At 39.9% G+C, this 21934-nt stretch overlaps 1 protein-coding gene and 1 pseudogene across 10 annotated transcripts in view; one reads left to right on the forward strand and one right to left on the reverse strand.

Moving 5' to 3' along the window:
• NFIA (nuclear factor I A) overlaps positions 1-21934 on the forward strand; it is a 373107-nt gene that overhangs the window by 195318 nt on the left and 155855 nt on the right. The gene's annotated exons all lie outside the window — the stretch shown is intronic.
• Positions 18781-19587, reverse strand: LOC144310702 (peroxiredoxin-2 pseudogene; annotated as a pseudogene).

The following is a 21934-nucleotide window of genomic DNA, read 5'->3' on the forward strand; positions in this document are numbered from 1 at the left end:
TTTGTCTTGGATGACTCCAGTTGAAGCTTAGCCTAGAGGAATGGCAGCCTACTCAGTTTCCTCTACCTGCCTTTTGTCAATCTCAGATGAAGTGATTGAAGGAAACATGATTTTACCCCTTTTCTAAAGACATATAATCCCTAAAGGAAAATAAACGAAGAGTTCAGGACCAGGTACTTACACCCATTAGAAAACCTTCCAGTGTCACTTTGACCAAGAGTGATTTTCTTTTTCATTACCCAGGTTATGAACAATGAGCTCCTGAAGGGTTTTCGTTTGTTTCATTGTTGTTTTTAAAAAGGCAACTCTCATAAACATAGCAACCAACCTCTGAGAACTTTTGGAATCTTGGTGGGTGAAGAAGTGACAGACTCTGGTCTTCAAATAAAGTGGGAATGCATTACATCTTCTTTATGTATATATGCGAGGGGAAATCATATTCTTTTTATCCTAGCTCTTGAAGAGAAAGGTAATGGGAAACGAATGGTATTTTCCTAGTAAACCATGGAGAATGAATAGACAAATGGTAACATGCCGTTTCATCCAAAACCATAAACTAGGCCATGTAACTTTACCTAAAGTGGATGCAGCTGTTTCTTCCCTGTCCAACTAGTCTGGCTTTTTTCTGTGGAATTTTTGCTTTCTTTTCTTGTACTCCCTTAAGACCCAACTGTAAAAGAAAACAAATCTTTGTCCAATTAGAGTATTAGATGGGAATCTTGAAGGAATTATTTGAAGCCCAGAGATAAAATATCAGAATCTCTGAAACTCAAAATTGGCATTGTGTAATGATGAAAAACTCTGCCTCTCAAGTCAGACAGACCCACCTTTAGATGAAATAATGGCTGGGTGACTTTGAATAACCTATTGTCCCAATCTCAGTTTTCTTATTAGTGAAGTAGCAATACTAAAAGAGCATACTTCGTATTAAAAGGGAGACTATTCTGTACACGAAACAGCAACATGTCTGGTTCATGGTAAGGACTCAAAGAAAAGCTTATATCTGTAAAGTGCATACATATTGGAGAGGCCAAAAGCTGGGAGATTTGGAATGGAAAGGGGTTTGGTGTATGTCAGAAATAAACCAAGACTTTTAGAGACATCTCTTGTCGGTACCTGTTCTATTCTGAAATGTCAGACATAAGTCTCTTTAAATCTGTCCATAATCCCCACAGTGCCACATCTAGTTTATTATGTAGACTATTATTCTTCACATTCTGTTCCCCTCCTAGCAGTTGACTACCACAAAAGTGATTCAGAGTTGTCAGAACCTTCAGAATGAGCACTCCCAGAGAAGGCGATTCTGGAAAGAAGGGACCCCACCTAGATGGCTTTAATTTTAGCAGTCTTTCCTTGGCAAAACCAACTAGAATCTGGCTTATTAAAACCTATAAGCTGATTAAGGGTCAGTTTCATGACCAGTTCCTTTTAAAACAATATGGCAGAGCATATTGCTCTGTGACTTGAACTGAGCAGGTACCTGGTATTTATCTGCTTAATGAATAGAATTAATGAGTCGATGAATATGTTCTCATTGTCCCCAATATTTTGTGAATGTCTGCTCAGTGTTGATTTACCAAGAGGTTTTTAAAGAAACAAGTATCAATTTTTTTTTAAAAAACCTGGAAATGCTAAAAATCTAATTTGGGTGTGGGGGAAAATTGTACATGGGGTCATTGACAGACATGAACAGACATGCTAGGAAGCCAAGGCCAAAGGCTATGTTAATGTCTATGGTAGATCGAGTTGTACCTCTGCCCCTCCCAAATGAGCAGGTGTGAGCAAAGGTATGAAATACCATCGTGTTAGCTTATGCTTGCTTACCACAGGGGACGAAATTCTGACAAAGTTCTCAGCTCTGGCTGGACTCATGCATTTAATTCTTTTGCATATGGCTGGAACCCCTTTCTGGCTTTTCAAGAGACTCTGAAGGTTATAAGCCTTATTTGTTGGACTTTGACTTAGGACGTCTATTCAAACCACCTTTGTGAATTCCCGTGAAGTACTTTGGCTACTGATTGTTAACAGTATTTATGGGACAGAACATTTGAAATGACTGCTTGGTATTTACAGGACCTGTGAACAGTGCTCTAAAGCTTGCGCTTTGTGGTGCATCAGGTCAGTCATTTCTGAGGGAGGGAAAAGCTCATGTGATAAACCTCCTCCTTAATTCAAGTCATGCTTCTGTAGGGCCACAGTGAATCCATGTCTGAGGGAAGCACAGTCCAGCATTGGCACTCTGAAAGCATATTCCCCGCTGGGACTCGCTGTGAAAACACCCTTAACTGAAAAAAGAAAATATGGGATTCCCTTGCCAGAAAAAGAAAAGAACACAGAAAAACATGTGTTCACATGTTTTTTCCCCTCTATTTACTCTCATCACCTGCATAGACTACTATTGATAGGCTCATCTTCATGGTTTTTAAAATGTGATATTCATAACAGGAAAGCAGAGTTGGTATTTGGATTATTTCCTTTAGGCTTAATCATGTTTGTTCTTCCTCATTTATCTGGTGCTTGCACATATGTTGGTGGCATAAACCCTCAGATGGGCCTTTGCAATCAGTGGAAAGCCATTAATCATGATGCTTGCCCCAGATTTTGAAAAATTTCAGCTTTACCTGCCAATTTGGAAATCACCCTGGAGAATTGGTTGAGTATAGCTTTCATGGTCACCAACTTCATTTGTGTCATTTCCATCTTGTATTGCTACACTAGATATTGTTGCTAAATGTTGCTGGATGAATAAGGAATGTACTCCAACCACAGTCATATCTCTCTGGTTATCCATTAACTCATTTCTGTGAGTATTTTGAATATTTCGATACTTATGAAATAACTTTCAAAGCTACTGACCTGTAGGATCCACTTTGTAATTTGAGGGTGAGATAAGAGAACTGTAAATTTCTATTTCTCTTATGGATAAACATTCTTTTATCTGATAATGTGCTCTTAAAACATTGGAGGCCCTATGCTTTAACTTTTTTCCTATCTCCTCAAAAATATAGTAGGTATATTGCAATGTTATAATATTAATAATACACGGTGGAAAGGCAAAAGAAAATTCATAATTCCAAATTCTAAGAATTGTCTGTTAATTATTGCTGGATGCACTGCCCATTTTAGGAACAGTTTTGATTAGTGCGTCATTTTTGTTGGGTCGTTTTAGGAATTTTTGAGGTAATGCAGCCCTATAATTTGCATTTTACTGGGAAGGCAGGAGCACTGTAGTGCCATTGACTTGTAAATACAATTTATCAATATTTCATAATTTGCATGAGTTTCTTTTACAATTACCTAGCAACAGTCATTCTCCACAGTGTTCTTTCAAAAAAAATGCCGCAGAGACAGACACAGCAGAGTGACCACCAGAATAGCAGCAATAACAGTAATGATCAATATTCTAAACTATGTAAAGGTCCCAACTTAGGGAGACATTCAAAACTAAATGCCTTCTGGTTTCCAGATCTGTATAATTAAATTCTGACTGATGAATTTTCAGCAATGCGATTAAGTTGGACTCTCTCCTTTAAGAGACTAGAGAACCAGAATTTGGTTTGAACCTAAAAATGTCAATCTGAGACCAGGTAAATTGTGCTTTCTTAAATATTGTTAGCAGATGTGACCCATCATTATTTGCAGAGGCTCTTTAGAAATGCCTCTACACAAAGGAAATTCTTGGATCTTGTGTTTTGAAAGATGAGGTACCAGGTGAGGCTGCAGGGTTTCCCCGGCATGCATATTGCAGTGCAGTGTATGTTGAGCTCTACCCCAGGACCCAGTGTCATTAAGGAGCTTTTTCAACTGAAAAATAGGGAGGAAATTTGTAGTCATTTTTAAAAAGTAGTTTTACCTCACACATTATGGGTATTTTATTGTCTACATACAGAGGATAACTAGCCGAATAGACTTTAAGTGGTTGGCTAGTAGCCAAAATAGGGAGTGTTTTAGACTCATGTTCCTTGATGTCTAAATTCTAAAATGGACTGGATGGGTGGTCTAGTTCAGACATCTTCCCTCCTCCACCTCCCCCCACTTCCCTCCCTGACCATCCCTCACACACAGTTAGTTACAGAGGAAAGAAAGAAGTAGTAAAGGGATTTTTTCTGGTCCTCAAATTTATTTGTGCCTATAACTCTTGACCTAGAAGACATGACCATGTGAATGCCTATTGGGTATAACATGCTAAGTAGGAAAGCATTTTTAGGTGTCGATTTGTGATTTATATGGGATCACGTAAATCTATCTGTAGATCTTGATTCCAAAAATATGAAGCAATACAATTAATGTAGTATTTGAATTGGGCTCAGAAAAAAAACCAAATGAGGAGCCGTCATCAAATCACAGTGTGGTAGAAGGTACACCTGGTGTTTATCTGCAGCTCCATCTGCTATTGTTCTGTTTTCTCTGTGATCTGAGCCCGAACAACTCTGATAGGACCCTTTGACAGAGAAGGACCTTAGAAGGACCTGCAGGATACTTTTAATGGTCCCTTTAGGATACCTTTCCATCAATTAAAAATTAGCCCAGTGAGATATCAGGGAGGCTAGTTTGGGTCAGGAATAGTGAATGAGCTTTCCTTGCCACAAATAATAGGGTCTGATTTGACACTTGAGTGTGAATTTGTTGATTTAAAGCCTGTATATTATTTTTGGGAAGGAATTATCCATTTGTGGGTAATATTAGAAAACTGAATGTAATATAAATAATTTATTTGGGGATTTGGAGTCACTAATCCAGATTGATTAGTTGTCTGCTACAAAAATTCATGTGGCCACAAGGATTTTTGGCACCTTTTCTCCCTACAGCTTCCCCATTCTTTTTCTCTTCTTCAGGTTTTACTCAGCTCCAGGCAACTCTGTTCCCTTGGCATTAGCTTATCGTTAAGGAAATCTACTGGGATAGCTCAAATAGAGGTGGGGGGAGGATAATATTTACTGCCGATTACTCTGCCCCATCTCAGTTGTTCACTTCTGTACCTGGTTGATTTTAACCCAAAGGCAACAAGGGGGTCTCATAGGCCTTATTCGCAGGTATCATATGGTGCATATCCAAAGAGAGAAATGGAAAGGATGTTGTGGAAAGGCCCAGCAAAGTAATAATAGGCTTCCAACAATCTCCAAGTCATTGTTTTCTTAGATCTCTGTAGGTATTTTGCAGCCAGAGAGCTGCTCAGTAAGCAGCATTTGTAAACTCAAGAGATGAGAAAGGAGAAACTGAATCACAGCTTCCGAATAGGTCAAATCAGTAAGGGAGAGTTGCCATTATAAGTCTGACATTGAGCATCTCTTAAGAGAAAATCAGTTGTCCAAGTCACTTAAAGACTTTGTTCCTCAGTTTTCTCATAAGTAATTCAACAGATAGTTATTAAGAATCTGCTGGGTACATTTGGTCAATGTACTTAGATGCATTGAGGGAATACAACCATGGACCAGACATCTTGTTGAAAACCTGATAGTCTAGTAAGGGGGAAAAGGCTTAATTTGTCTATCCACTCAACAAATATTTAGCTAGTACATCTTAAGAACCGGGCACTGCACTGAACAAAGCTTACCTTCGGGGGGGAACAGACAGTGAACTAACTAATAATACGTATGTCATGTGCCCAGTGATATTAAATATTACAAAGAAAAATGGGGACAGATAAGGGGTTGAACAGTGGAGGGTATGGGTGCTATTTTACATAGCATGCATGGGGATCAGCTTTTCTGATCTGTTGACATTTGAGTTCAGACCTGAAGAAGGTAAAGAAGAGAACTATGCAGACATTATGGACTTTGAGTCTTAAAGGAGAGATCAGTAAATGTAAAGGCTTTCAGGGATGTGGGAGGAACAGTAACCAGTGTGTGGCTTTAGGGGCATGAATGAAGGAGAGAGTGATTGGAAATGGGGATAGCAGGAAACAAAATTGTATCAGACCTTCTAGGCCAGGGAAAGGACCTGGCAGCTCCTTGGTAAGCTGTGATATGGTCTATAGAGCTATGCACATTCCAACTCCATTCATTTCTTGATATAGTAAATATATCCTGAGCCCCTACCATATACAAGATGCTTAATGTTTAGCGACGAGCAAAGCAAGCATAGAGTATAGTGCAGAGCTATAGACAAAGACCTGATTTGTAACATTGCCAGAGAGAGAGAGAAAGAGAGAGAGAGAGAGAGAGAATCTCTTATCTACCATGGCAACATCCTTTAGTATCCCCAGAGGTTTTTTTTTTTGTTTTTTTGTTTTTTAATGCATGTCATACTAAAAGCTGAGTTACTTACGTGGGATACTTGACTTCACATACCCACTCATGCAAACGATTCCTTTTTCATTTAATGGAAATCTAAATCTGTGGGTTTCTAGCTTATCCCTTATCTCATGACACCATTTAGATCATAAGCCCCCAGGTCTCAAGTACATTTACCATGAAGCTTCATTTTTCTCCCTACTAGTTACCAGATTCAGCAATAAAAATGGAGGACACCACGTTAAATTTGAACTTCATGTAAATAAACGATGCATAATTTTTTAGTATTAAATGGGATATACTCCTATTTTAAAAAAGTGTTTACTTAAAGTAACTGCTACATTTTATCTGGCAACCAGTCCTAATTGGCCACACAGTCCTGTGTACAGTAGTAACAGCAGCATATGGAAAGGTTTGATTAGTCTGTGATAATTTCACTGATCACAAAGGGTCAAACCACTGGAATTTCACCCACTGAAAATGAACCCTGGGAAGAGAACCGCAAAGTTCTAACGAGTTGACTACTTAAATTCCATTCCTCCTGCATCTGCTGGTACCTAGTCCAGTAGTTATCTTGGAACAATAAGCCTCTTGTAAGGCACAGTCAATAGGTACAGTATAGTAGTTGAGAGCCATTCAGCCTATGCAAGTAAATTTGTAAGTTTAATTAGTGGGATAGCAATTGAGTAAGCCATTGGACAGTATGTGAGTCACTTCTTCAGAACAAATGCAGAGGAAGTATACTTTATTACAAGATTTAGTTATCAGCAGATTATTTGCTTCATGAAAGATGGTGAAAGTAGAAAATCGGTCAAATAATGAAGACTGGGAAATTCCACATTCAAAGGTGAGGTAGACAAAAGACAATTCAGATAGACCTGAAAATAGAAGGTGCCATATTTTTCATGTGCTATCTGGGAAACGAAATATATATGTTTTCGTTTGTAATTGAGGACTGTTTTGCTAGGTGTGACAAACCTTGTCAGAATATGTTACAAAAACACAGTGTGATCTCCCATTTAAAATAAAGAATAATGTTCACAGATTCAAGGAAAATAGTTTGGAAAATCAAGATTAAACTCTACTGGGCTGTAGAGCCAGATAATGATAAAAATAATGATTTTTGGTCATAATCATGGTAAGAGCTTACATTCATTGTGGACTTCCTGCATGCTGGCTTGTTACTTTGAATCTTTCAGAAAGAATATGCCCTGGTGGAATTATATGTGCATGGATTTATTTGGGGTAAAGCCTATTAAATATAAAGAGAGGGAGCAAGAGTTAACTGGGAGAGCTTTCACACCACAATACTGACCTGATACCTGTGGAAGGAGATGGGGAAGGAAGGAGGATTGGGTTGGAAGCCTCTCACATATCAGTAAGTTTCTAAGAAAGTTTTTGTACAGGAGAGTCTTTGAGCCAAAATCACCTGTTTTAAGAGTTCTATGTCCCATGGGGTGCCTGGGTGGTTCAGTTGATTGTCTGACTCTTGGTTTGCCCTCAGTTCACAATCTCAGGGTCGTGAGATTGAGCCCTTCATTGGGCTCAGTGGTGAACGTAGAGCCTGCTTGAGCCTCTCTTTCCTTTTCCCTCTGCCCCTTGCACTCTCTCTTTCTCTCCCTGTCTCTCAAAAAAAAAAAAAGAAAAAAAGAAAAAGTTGTGTGTCCCACTGGATTGGGTCCACATTAGTATTCTCCCCCTTAGTCATTGGCTGGAATATCCTGGAGGAAGGATGGCCTTTGAACAGAGGAATGGCAGCTGGGGTTATCAGGCAGTTATGCTCCTTGTAGCAAGTGATCTGATGGCTCATTTTCATGGCCACCACAGCAAAGCACCGTGCTGGGATTTCTCTTCTCCTTATTTAATCCTAATAGAACCTTACAGAAAGAGGTACGATTAGCATGCCCATTTTACATATGAAGAAACTGAGACACAAAGAATTTAAATAGTTTGTCCACCATCCAGAAGGTGGAAAGTGTACTCAAGCTTACTCTAACTCCAGGGTCTAATTGCTTAATCATGACATTGTGTTATAGAAAGAACAGCATTCAGCTTCTGGTTCCATATCTTATTGATTATGTGAATTTGAGCAAGTAATTTGAACTCTTGGACTTATGTTTCCTCATTTATAAGGTGGGATGTCATCACCTTCCCAGGAAATGTGTTTTTGTCACTGTTTTGTTTTGAGCTTAAACAATGTTAGTTCCTTTTCCTTCCTCATGTTTTTCTCTCATCTGGGATTGTCATCTCTTCCTTTATTCCTTATCTCATCCTCCCAGGTATCTGCCTCAGCCTTGCTCAGGATCCCACAGGTTTAACTATATCCTCAGAACTAACAGGACTGTTTCTGTACAGATTTTATATATGGATGTATGTTGGTATGTAAAGCACCTAGAACTTGCGGTGATCCGTGGTAGATAGTCAATCACGTATAGCCCGCCTTCTCTTTCACCTGCCTCATTGCCTAATAGACAGGAGCCATATTGCCAGAGGGGCGATCCAGAACACATTTTTTTTTCTTGCTTCAGATATTTGAGGGGCCAAATTACATTCTTGTTTTTCTTCTGAACATTCTTTACTCTCTTTCCCTATAATCTCAAGTATTATGAGTACTTGATTTTTTAATGGTTTTCAACAGTGGACTGAATTTTCACTTGATTTTTCTGCTGGAGACAGAGAGTATCAAATGAGATGAGCTGGGAGATATTTATACCAGATGCCATCAAGTTTGTCAAATGGCATAAAACAATTATGATTGCCAATAAATTTGAAGGTATTGCAGTGACAAAAGAGGTACGAATGTATTTATTGAAAACATAAAATGTTTATTTCTGTTCCCCGTTGTTGGTGAAGTGCAATCGAAACTTGTACCTCATCCCTTTGATTTTAGATTTCTGAATTATTTAAAAGAATCGGTTAATTCTCCAATTCAAGTGAGTAAGACCAAGTTCATTAGGATATCTGACTCCTAGCATGTCCCACATTCACAGATCATGTTAACTCCATGGAGAGGTTTATCTTCTCTTAAAATTGCAAATGCTGCCCAAACTGAAAGCTTTTCCATTAAATGCATTCTTGCAGCTTTGGACTATAAGTAAGATCCTTAATGATAGAGAGGGGGACAATGAAGTACCTTGTTGTCAGAGCATCAGCCAGTTCTAAAAGTAGTAGTGTTTAGAACATGCATGTCCTTTGAGTTCTAGCAGATTTGCAAATTGGTATCATGAAATAACATATAGGTAAACTCCGCACACACTAACACATTCTTTTCACCAATGGAATGGTTGCCAACTGGTGGTTCCCGAAGGCGGTGAAAAGAAAAATCTTAAAAGAAATTATGCGTTTTCCTCCTAGAAAAAGCTACACAGGCTGAAGATTTTTGCTTTTGACTCCATTTATGAACTCACTGGTTATCTTAACACTTACAGAGATTTATAGTTTGGATTCATTAGGTAAAAGGTGGGGGAGAGATGAATTATCCATTATTTAATGAAGGTGGCAAATTAAATACTTTGAGAAATAGGCTCCATGATAGGAAAATATTACAAGATATCCTTAGTAGAGAAAAGATACAGAAGCCTCAACTACGGACCAGTGGTTGAATAATAATAGCTTTTAAGTTTTTCTTAATGGAAGGAGAGAGAAGATAAAAGCAGGTTCCAGTAAGACTCAGACAAGACTGGTTGTGGCCATAAGCTGTCTAGCATCTCTATATTTTTTCCTTCCACTCATTTTTTCCACTAGATATTGCTGAATTCAATTCTACCTGAGCAGAATTGATAGTGAAGGTCAATGGTGAAACAGCTCAAAATAGGAGACTGAGGCAGCACTTCTCTACATAAATTGATCAGGAAAGCATACTTTTGGAATACAAGATCTAAAGAAAGTTTGGGCAGCCTGGTCATACATAATTGTGTAGAATATTTGAGTTCCAGGCTCAGATCTCTCTCTGTATAGATTCTTTCTGTGCGTCAATTGGAGAGGCAAGAGAACTGACCATAGTTGTATAATATTACATACTAGAAACTTTAAATCATTTGGATATGTTATCTTAATTTGGCATAATAGTTCTGAGAAGATGAGGAAAATGAGATTCAGGGATGTTGAGGCACAAATCCATGGTCAGCAGTAAGTGAGTGGCAGAGGAGGTGCTACTTCATTTTTCATTTTCCCAATTAGACTTTGAGACTCAACAGAAATAATGGGTAGTGAGGTGCTCTGAAATGTTTTGGAGCAGCTATAATAATCTCCAATAGCTTGTATTGTAAGGTTTTCAGTGTATCTTCTATCTGTCCTGTTCCCTCTTCCCAGGGAAATTACAACCCTGAGGTTAGGAAATGACAACGGTGATGTCACACTTGTGGTGGTGGTAGTGATGGCAGTTAACTAGTTAAAACTAGATGATCTCCCAGTCTTTTCAACTGAATACTGACACCTGAAAACAGTGATATGTCAGAGTGTGCTGAAAGTGAAGCGAGTAAGAGTGGGTGTGCAGTTATTCTGCATTTTGCTAGGGATACCTCGTGTACTATGGGCAACGTGTCACCATCTGACGTATGTACCAAGTGAGGAACATGGCATTATTAATAACTAATTCAGGGATCCCTGGGTGGCGCAGTGGTTTAGCGCCTGCCTTTGGCCCAGGGCGCGGTCCTGGAGACCCGGGATCGAATCCCACATTGGGCTCCTGGTGCCTGGAGCCTGCTTCTCCCTCTGCCTGTGTCTCTGCCTCTCTCTCTCTCTCTTTCTCTGTGTGTGTGTGTGACTATCATAAATAAAAAAAATTAATAATTAATTCATTGTTATTTTTTAGAGGATGCAAAATAAATATGAATAGAAGCCCTATTATTTTCTTTAAGTCCCCCTAACATGTATTTTGAGGAGACAACTATGTTAACTGTATACTCCTTGAGGGCAGAAACTAATATTCATGCTGCACTTCATATTTTTAAAAGTTTTTATTTATTTATTCATGAGAGACACACACAGAGAGAGAGAGGCAGAGATACAGGCAGAGGGAGAAGCAGGCTACACACAGGGAGCCCAAAGCTCGACTCGATCCCAGGACTCCAGGATCACACCCTGGGCCAAAGGCAGGAGCTCAACTGCTGAGCCACCATCGTGCCGTACTTCAAACACAATGTCTGGCACTATAAATGTTTTTGGAATGAATGAATGAGTGAGTAAATGAGTGAATGAATAGATCTTGTCCTCAGGAGTTCAGAGTCTTTTGTTTTTAATTGAGATGTGTTTGACATATAACATTGTGTAAGTTTAATTGTATACAACATATTGATTTGATTCATGGCAGTATGATCTCCAACAGCTAACATCTCTACCTCGTTATGTAATTATCATGTCTTTGAGTGTTGGGAATGATTAAAATTAGTCTCTAATAATGTTGATAATTCAGTTTTGTCATCTATAATCACTGTACTGTATGCTAGGTCTCTAGGACTTCTTTATCTACTAATTGCAACTATACATGCTTAAACAGTATCTCTTCTATTCCCCCCCACCCTGGTAACCACCAATTTAGGATTTTAACGTCTTTTAAGGGAAAAATAATAGGTAATTATAGGTAATTTCTCCTCTTTCCAATTCATCTTTGCCCAATCATACTAGTGTTTATTAATATATGTGAGAATCCTTGTGTTAGATGATGGGGACATAAAGATAAATGAGGTTAAGATGCAGTTCTCATTGGGTGCACATTTAAACACAATTTGCCATCAAATGTGATTGTGTTTTTCCGAAGGTATTTCAAGTGTTTGGGGCCCATGATGAAGGTGGTACAAGAGATAAAAAGCTACTCAAGAGGCAGCAATAGTTAAGTTTTAGGTGTTCATAAAAGAGATTTATTGGATATTTAATATAAATATTGAAATGTATGTAGATTTCCAGATGTTACCTATGGTCTCCTTGCCCCTTAGAATTAGCTCGAGACCTCTGTCCCGCACACTGAAGAAATCTAATGTCTACCACAGGATTTTTTAACATTTTGGAGAGGGCTTTCGGGCTCAAGTCCCCTTCTAGCTGTAGATTCCTTTATTTGCTGAGTTAATTGAGGCTTCTCCATAGCCTTATCCAGGCCCTGCACCCAGGTGTGGGATTCACCCCCTTCATTATACTTCTATACTACATACATAGAAATTATGGAAGTAGTTGACTTTGGTGAAGTTGTAAGGTGGCAGGGTTGGGGAGGGAGCACTTAGGTTATATCTCAGAACACACAAACCACTTGACATTGATTTTAAACAATTCTGCTCTTAAAAACCACTTAGGCCACGGTGCCACATTACCACAGCAGCCTGTTCTGTCTCCTACCCTCTTCTTTCTGAGCCTCTTTTTGTTCTTGTTAACTTGTAAACACAGAGGAGTTTCACTATCTCGTATTTCCTTCAATTTTGCAAATTTATGTTCTTGGGAGTTCACTTTATCGCTAAAAAAATACCATCGGTGTATTTTCCTAATCAATGAATTCTAGTACTCTTTTTTTTTTTTAAAGATTTTATTTATTTATTCATGAGAGACACAGAGAGAGAGAGAGAGAGAGAGAGAGAGAGACAGAAACATAGGCAGAGAGAGAAGCAGGCTCCCCTCAGGGAGCCCAATGCGGGACTGGATCCCAGGACCCCCGGATCACAATGTGAGCCAAAGGTAGAAGCTCAACCACTGAGCCCTAGTACGCTTGGTTAATAAATGGGATTCACTAGCTATATATGAGAGGGAAAACACAAGGTCCTTGTCAAGCAAAAAGAGCATTAGGCCCATCACATAAGGCTCCCTTTGGCAGAGGCAGAGTGTTTCTGACCAGTGTCTAATACACCAGTTGTATCCTATTTAATTCTTCACTGGCCGGCCATATAGCGCACTCTCCTTGGAATGAAGCTTGCTGACTGGTCAACAGAAAAGCATCCAGAAAGGAGAGATGGAGACAAAATTAAAGTGTGACTTCTTTGGCATCCACCTTTGGAACATAGGCCTTCCCCCACTTTACTCTAATTCAATTGAGTAGATGTTGGGTGGAAACTAATACAGTTAAAAAGAACTTCATGTAATCTCACTAACATTCTTAGAACATGATGCTCAAGGTCTTCTGGTCAAGGATATTTGCATTTGCATTTAGAGAATAGTTAGAGCCAGAACTCTGTGAATGTGAAAAGTCCTTGCTCTAAGGATGACATTTCTAAGCTGTCAAAATCTGACGCGCTCAAGGCTAAAACCCAAAATTGCCTTATATTCCGTAAATATTGAAAAGAAAGCTTAGCATGGCACTGGTGAATTTGCTAGCCAAGGTACTAGCCTAGTGGGTTGGAATCAGAGAAAATCCATTTGTTGAGTTTAGATTGTTATAAAAATTCAAGCCTGAGGGACATGGCAAGAGAGTATAACGGGCAGACACAGTCCCACATTTCCCTGTTGGCACTCAGCCACTCTGACACTATTTACGAGTGAAGTTTCATTTGGGACATAAGCACATTACAGAAATTTCTGTTACTTGACTGTTCTTATCTCTAATTCCTTCATGTTTACTGTGAACTACAGAAATATTCACACCAAATCTTCACATATTCTATTCACTCACTCAATCAACATTTATTTAGCAAACATCTGCTGTATGCCAGACACTGTTCCAGGCATCAGTTACAGGACTGTTGGAGCCCAGAGAAGTTCAGTGATGTGCCCGAAATAACACGATGAGCAGTGGAACTGAAGCCTTTGAGGTCCAGCACTTGTCCTGCCTTCTTTCTCCTATAGTATTACTCTGCTTTTCTTTGCCTTCTTGCTTCTCCTCCCAAAAGAAACCAGAATTGGAAAGCTACTTGAAAGGCTATTGAAACATTTCCTTTAATTTGCCAACAAGTTGTGAAGTTTATTGGCAAGTCACGTATTTAGAATTCCGAATTGAATTATTGCAGTTTTAATATCACATCTTTTTGCATGTGATTCTCTGAAGAGTGTCGGCAAAGGCCAGTACTATTATAAAGCAGATTGTAAACTCCGTGAAGGCAAGGACTGTTTATTCTTTCTTACTTACTGTTTTGTGGTTTTCCTGTAGCACAGTGCCTGCCATGGAGTCTGTGTCGACAATCATTTGTTGTAAATGCAGAACGAAATGCATCTCTCATGCCTTATAACATCTCTGTTTATCTTGTGTAGTGTGTGTGCAATATGAGCTCTCCATAAAAGCCTGCTCCAGGGGAGATCATAAGTGATGTCATCCGTATTCAGTGGGCCTCCGCTTAGAGCATGAATTTCCCAGCCCATATTTTCCTATGTTCAGTGCTTAGATGGCCAGTCAAGCAGCTTGCAATTTTGCTTACTGGATTGAGGGTGGGAAGTATGCCTATAATACCTGGAGGCGGGGGTGGGTGTTCATGATACCGGGGGGTGGGGGGACTGTGATACCTGGAGGGGGGTGCCTATGATACCAGGGAGGGAGGGCCTATGATACTTGGTGGGGGGGGGGAGGTTTGCATATGATACTGGGGGGAGAGGGCGTGCCTATGATACCTGGTGGGAGAGTGCATATGACATCGGGGTGGGGGAAGGTGTGCCTGTGATATAGGCAACACAGCAAGATGGTTTTTCTGGCAAGACATGGGAAGTTTGCTGCCAAGTGAGGGAGGAAAGTTTTTCCCCAGGTCTTGGCCAGGAGTGGCAGGAGTTCAGGCTGCACATTTGATAGTCTTCCCTTTTTGCCGCCACCACTGTCCTCATCTGCCTGTAGTCGTCGGTTTTCCTAGGTGTAGCACTCCAACAGAAGACGGTATGTGAGTCAGAACCAGGTGTGACTAGTCAAACTGTGAGAGATGCAGGTTATGTGGCAAAACTGACTTAGACATGAAAAGATCTTTGTGCCATAAGAGGCTGAGCAAAAGGAAGGAACGCAAGAATAAATAGAAGTAGGCTCTGTGTAAGCATGTAAGCAAGTACACATGTGAAAAGAAAGGCCAACTCATAATTCTAATAAGTAACCTATACTTTATGGGAAAGCATAAATGTAAGACATGATGTCTCTCTTGCTCACTCTTCTTTTTCATGATCTTGTAGGGTCTATCTAGAAAGTGGGTAAAATTTGAGGAAGGTGATGGGTTTGATAACTTCACTTACTGGAGGAACTGTTTTTTGAAAGGAAGAGAGGGTGGCCCTCCAATTTGAACTTCGACAGGTGCATGGGTAAAAGAGGGATTGGAAACCGAGGCCAGAGCCTTGACTTTGTCACTTATCTGGCCGTGAGATGCTTTTAAAACATTCAGATGCACTTGGGAAAGGGTACTTAACCTCTCTGTGCCTTAGCTTCTTCGTCTATGAAACGGGACTACTGATTCTTGCTCTTCTTGCTGCCTAGAATTTAGTAAAGATATAATGAGGGGTTGCCTGGGTGGCTCAGTCAGCTAAGCATCCGCCTTCGGCTCAGGTCATGATCCCGGGGTCCTGGGATTGAGGCCCGCATCAGGATCCCTGCTCTGCAGGGAGTCTGCCTCTCTCTCTCTCTCCCTCTGTACCGCTCCCCCACACACACTTGTGCTCTCTCTCTGGCGTGCTGTCTCTCTTTCAAATAAGTAAAATCTTTAAAAAGAAAAAAAAGATATGATGAGATATCCGCAAACACTTTTTAAGAAATAGAATGAGGAATTCCTTCATTTCTAGCCCTGGTCTCCAGACAAATGCTAGGAGACAAAATTAGTATATTCCACATCTTTTTTTCAGTCAACCTAACAGTACTCGTTTTCAGGTGAATACGGTTACAAAGCTGTTGCATGGGAAATGAATGTTCCTCACCTCTGGAAGCATATTTTACCGTTTAGCCCACAACTTCTCTCCCATGCCCACAGAGTCCTAAGGACACTGAAAGGTATTCTTTCCATATTTATCATTTTTTCCCTTTATTCCCAAGCTAACCTAGAATTCTAAAATTTTCAAAGATAATTTTTAAAAATGTAAGCACCTAGAATTACCTCAAATCGCTCAAACAAATAAATGAAACTCACAATTTCTAATAATGACATTCCAGTTGATTCAGAATACATTTAAGGAATCTTTAGACGATGTTAGCATATTAGTGTTTGACCTCATTCTTAAACTTCCTTGAATCTATAGCCATTTTTCTTGTTTGTACTGAGTATATTCACTCCAGTGACATTCAGATACACTTTTAGTTGGCTTTTATTTCAGTTTTTCTTTTTCTGGGACAGTCAGCTTAGAGACAAAATAGGCTCAAGCCCAGCATGTTTATTGTTTTGGCAAAAAGATGTATTTCACTAGATGGTGAGGGTTATAGGAACACGATTGTTTCCAGTAATTCTTATGTGTGTTTAGTGGTCTTAAGTGGAAATATTAGTGTCTTCTTTCTTAAGCCACTGGTCTGAAAGATCTATCAAGCATAGAATTTAAATCTTTGGCAGATTATGTCTACAGTTTTAGAAGTTTTGAGCACCTTCTGATTCCAACTCTTACCTCTGCTTTTGAGTCTCCATTTCTATCCATTATGACCTCTGCCTACCAAATACTTGTGTCCTCAAGATATCAAAGCTCATTTTAAAAAAGAAAAAGAAAAAAAATAAAAAGATAGGGCAGCCCGGGTGGCTCAGTGGTTTAGCGCCGCCTTCAGCCCAGGGCATGACTGGAGACCCAGGATCAAGTCCCACGTCGGGCTCCCTGCGTGAAGCCTGCTTCTCCCTCTGCCTGTGTCTCTACCTCTTTCTCTCTCTCTCTGTCTCTCATGAATAAATAAATAAATAAAATCTAAAAAAAAAAAAAAAAGGAAAAGATAGTAAGTTTCAAAGCATATGTCCAATATATATTGGGAGGGCTATGGTATGTTTGCCTTTTTATGCACTTTTCTGGTGGAACCAAATTTGTTCAGCCACTCTTCTCAGAAAAGTCTGAAACCGTGCCCACGTAGAGGTACAGCAGGACAAGCAAGAGTCAGTCATTCCCAAGACCTTGTTTTTTGCTTTGTGGTGCCTACCGAGGAGGCTATTTATAATCTGACATATATGACATAAATTGGTAGAGAAGAGCCTTCTTTGTTAAATGGTTCATTCATTTCACTGGCCTGATGCAAGTTATATGAACCACAATGAGTCACAACAATTACTCGTTTAATTCTTTTTTTACCCTGTATTCATCTAAAAGGTTTGCTCTATAAATATAAGACCTGTAGATAAAAGGTTTCTCTAAAAATCACTCTCTTTTCAAGATGTTTTCATTAGTTGGGATTCATTTAAGTGGGTTCTACGCTGCATACCATTAAAGGTGTGTGTAAATGTTTTTATTGGTTTCTTCCCTATCTTCCACTGTGATATTTCCCCTATCAGAGGCAGTGCCATTAACCTTAGCAGTGCTGAGTGTGATTGTCTTTCGATCAGCCCCATCATTGCAAACCACTGATCCATAGCTTACATTACTTAAACCACTGGTTCCTAAACAGAAAAATAGCCCCATTACCTTCCTTGGAATGGCGATAGCCTGTCTGAAAAATCCTTTCAAAAAGAAGAGTGAGCAAAAATACTTCCTACTTCCTTTGGGAATAGTCCTTTCTTTGATATAAATGTTGTAGTAGTAGACTGTAAGTGTCCTATTTTAACTATACACGAAACATTGATTGAGTGCCTGCTGCATTCAGGGTGCTGTGTGAGGTATATGGATGATACAAAGATGGTTTGGGTGCAGTCCTTTAAGAGACATGCTTTTTTTCTGCAGGTGATGGGCGTATATGCCTCTAATAATAATATAGGGTAGATATGCTACATGCTCTAAGAACAAAACAAAGTCTCCTGAGAAGATAGTAGAGAGAATGCTTTAATTCAGACTTCAGGGACAGGGAATGGAGAGTTGGATTTCACCCCAGCAGAGAAGAGTGAGGCACATTCCAAATCAGTAGAAATAGCCCCCACAGGCTCTGTGTGATCTAAAACTTTATGGTGAGCTTGGAAAAGAACCAAATAGTCTGGTATGGCTTGCAAAAGGTGAAAATGGGGGATGACAGGAAGGCACAGTGTGCACAAGTATGACCTTCATGTTTTAGCTTTACCTTTTCGGTTCTCCTTGCAACATAAATCAAAGATGCTATCAGTTCACACACATGGCAGACTCTCACTGTCATTAGAGTTCATGTCTTAATCCCACCCCAGAATGTTGAAGACAGTATCGGATTAGGAACCCAGAAAACTGGGTTTCACTGCTGGCTTGGTTGTTAAGTAGCTGTGACCTTGAATAAGTAACTATTCTTCCCTGAGCCTTGATTTCCTTTTCTGTAAACCAGAATAAAGATAGTGCCTACCTCATAGTTGTTAAGAGCTTAAATGAGATCATGCATAAAAGGCATTTAGCGCAGTGCTCTTGGCATCTAGCTAGTGCCCCTCAAAAATGGAAACTACTAATTTTCAAAAATATTTTGACACCTCATCTCCCATCTTTTTTTTTAATCTGTCCTAATACTTTATTCGTTACCTTTTGGCCTGCGCCCAGCTAGATGGGCTCTAGGGAAGGGCTCACCATTCATCAGCTCCCAACTGGGAGAATGAGAAGGCCTTGACCAAGCCCTCCAGGGTCATGGACTATGAAGTTTTAAGGGGGCAAGTCTGGCCTTTCCTGGGTCAGCATGGGGTATCCAGGTAGGGGCGTAGGTGGGGGCCGACAGCTTTCCGCCTGTCTGCAGTCTAGTTGTGTTTGGAGAAGTATTCTTTGCTGTCGTCCATGTTAGGCTTGATTGTGTCACTGCCTGGCTTCCAGCCAGGCGGGTAGACTTCCCTGTGCTCATCCGTGTACTGCAAGGCCTGAATCAGTTGCAGAACTTCATCCACAGAGTGCCCCACAGACAAATCATTGACAGTGATCTGGAGAGGGACACCTTGCCATCGATGATAAAGAGGCCCCTGTAGGCAATGCCCTCATCTTCCTTCAGCACACCATAATCTTCGGATAAACTTCTAGTTACGCAGCCAGCAGGGGATGTTCAGGGGGCCTCCGTCCTTCCTGGGAGTGTTGATCCAAGCAGGTGGGTGAACTGAGAGTCCACGGAGACCCCAGCATCTCACAGCGCAGCTTGCGGAAGTCTTTGGCATGCTCGCTAAAGCCAGTAATCTCCGTTGGGCAGACGAAGGTGATGTCCAACGGGTAGAAAAAGGGGACCAAGTATTTCCCTTTGTAGTTGCAAAGCTTCGCCTCCTTGAAGATGCTGTCCACCACAGCAGTGACCTGGAAAGGCGCAATGGGCTTTCCGATGTGTGCCTTGCCAGAGGTCATGACTGCAAGCTGCATGGGCAAGGGCAGCGCGCACAGGTTGGCAGATGCACGAATACCCTCATCTCCCATCATAAATGAACTGGAGTTTATTTTAGTTATTGATAACTTATAACACACTGAGGGAAAAATCCCTCTGTTCAGAGTGGGTGCATTAATTTGAAAAGAAGATCCCAACTATTTCCTTTCCTATAAAAAGCACTCTAGGTGAGTGCCGACTTCTATTTGTAGAAGAGGCATTTTGCAGATTTGGAGATCTAAGGCTTAGAAAATTGGACTTTCATGCGTATCTAAGATAATTTCTAATAGAGCTATTTTTCATCCAGTGGGTTTATAGAAGCTAAGAGAAGATAGTCTTCTCTAGTTATGTACTAAGTGCTAAAGTTTTCCTTACATGGTTCCATCCTTTCTCAAAAGGCTCTAAAGATCCCTCACATCGCTGTTAGCATTTACTGCCGCTACCATAGCAATTTTGCATCTTGATCTTTTCATTGATTCATATTTTACCTTCTATTTAGATCTTTGAAATTCTTTTCTGAACTTTGAAAAGACATAAGAGTATGACAGCTTGACCTGGCTCTGTCTTAGGCTATGGAGAAGAGATTAACCTATGTTCCAAAACTAGGGTGTTACCTCTTTAATTTTTCTTTTAAATTTAATCTCTGTGTCTGTAAAAATTAAAGTTGTTGGTTTTTTTTTTTTTTTGGTTTTTTTTTTTTTTACTTAAAGCACAACCTTTAAGAAAAGCATTTTTGTTAAAGGGAACTCTTAATGGGGAGAAGGAGAGATAACAAATTTGAAGAGAATGTCTGGCAGCACAGACTTCTGCAAGTTTGAGGCGCTTGGTGAAATTTCAAACAGTCCAAATGGAAAATTACCCAGTCTGTTTCCTCAAGATAGACTTGTTTGTACAGCTACTCAAAGTTTAAATGGCAGAACAGTAGGTACACACGCTGTACTTATAAGCTGTGTTTGTATTACAATGCTGTGTTTTTAACCTCCTTTGAATTTGGAACACAGGCTGGTTAATGTCTTAGTTCTGTGCTTCCTGGATTATTAGGGAATAGCTCGGTTGTATTTAATAACCAGAAAGAAAAGAAAAAAACAGGCAAATAACTCTGCTAAAAATATCTCTCATCTCTTGGGTTTTTTCTTCTGTTTTATAGGGAGACTATTTAAAAGTTAGATATTAAGTCCCAGTCTCATGAGACTGAAGAGTGTTCAAATAGCTGAGGGTTTTCTTGAGTATCCTTATTTTGTAGAGACCCAGTGAAGGAACACACAGGACAACTTGAATTCATGAGAAGATCTGGTGCATCTCTGATAATCATGTTTTATATGATTATGGGCAATGGTAATAATAGCTAACATTTGTATTATCCCTTGGAGTTTTGCAGAACACTTTCCTATGCATTATCTTCTTGCCTATCTTCTTCTAAGTATAATTACATGATATTCAAATCGGTCTCTCCCCAATTCACTGGAGCATGAGTAATAAATATAGTGAATTGTAAAAAACTGACACATGTCTAAAATTTTGGAGAACAAGGCCATGAAAAATTAGAGTCCATGAAGTCTAAATCCTCATTTGTACTTGGTAAAATAATATTATAGAAAATGATATTGAAATGTAATACAACTATTTCTGTATATTAGTAGTTAGCTCACAGAGATTTATAGAATGTGTTACAATAATTTCTCTACAGTGAATGATCCAGTACAACCAATTTTATTTCTGTTTCATGTAATAGTTCTTTCCCATGAAAATAAATATACTATTAAATTGTGATCTTTCTGGGGTGCCTGGGTGGCTCAGTGGGTTAAATATCTGCCTCTTGATTTCTGCTCAGGTCATGATCTCAGGGTCATGAGATCGAACTGTACATGGGGCCCCCCATAGGGCTCCACACTCAGTGGGAAGTCTGCTTGAGATTCTGTCCCTCTCTCTCTGCCCCTCCCCCTGCTTGTGCGCGCTCTCTCTCTCTCTCAAATAAATAAATAATAAATCTTTAAAAAAAGAAAAACTAGAGGTGCCTGGGTGATTCAGTTGGTTAAGCATCTGCCTTCAGCTCAGGTCATGATCTGAGTCCTGGAATGGAGCCCCGCATTGGGCTCCCTGCTCGGCGGGGAGCTTACTTCTCCTTCTTCCTCTGCAGCTCCCCCTGCTTGTGCTCTCTCTCTGTCAAATAAATAAATAAAATCTAAATAAAAAATAAGGGGATCCCTGGGTGGTTCAGCAGTTTAACACCTGCCTTTGGCCCAGGGTGTGATCCTGGGACCCCGAGATCGAGTCCCATGTCAGGCTCCCTGCATGGAGCCTGCTTCTCCCTCTGCCTGTGTCTCTGTGCCTCTCTCTCTCTCTCTCTCTCGAATAAATAAATAAATAAAATCTTTTTTAAAAAAGAAAGAAAGAAAGAAAAAAAGAAAGAAAAGAGAAGAGAAAAGAA

The sequence above is a fragment of the Canis aureus genome, chromosome 3 (genome assembly GCF_053574225.1).
Source record: "Canis aureus isolate CA01 chromosome 3, VMU_Caureus_v.1.0, whole genome shotgun sequence".
NCBI classification, from domain to species: Eukaryota; Metazoa; Chordata; class Mammalia; order Carnivora; family Canidae; genus Canis; species Canis aureus.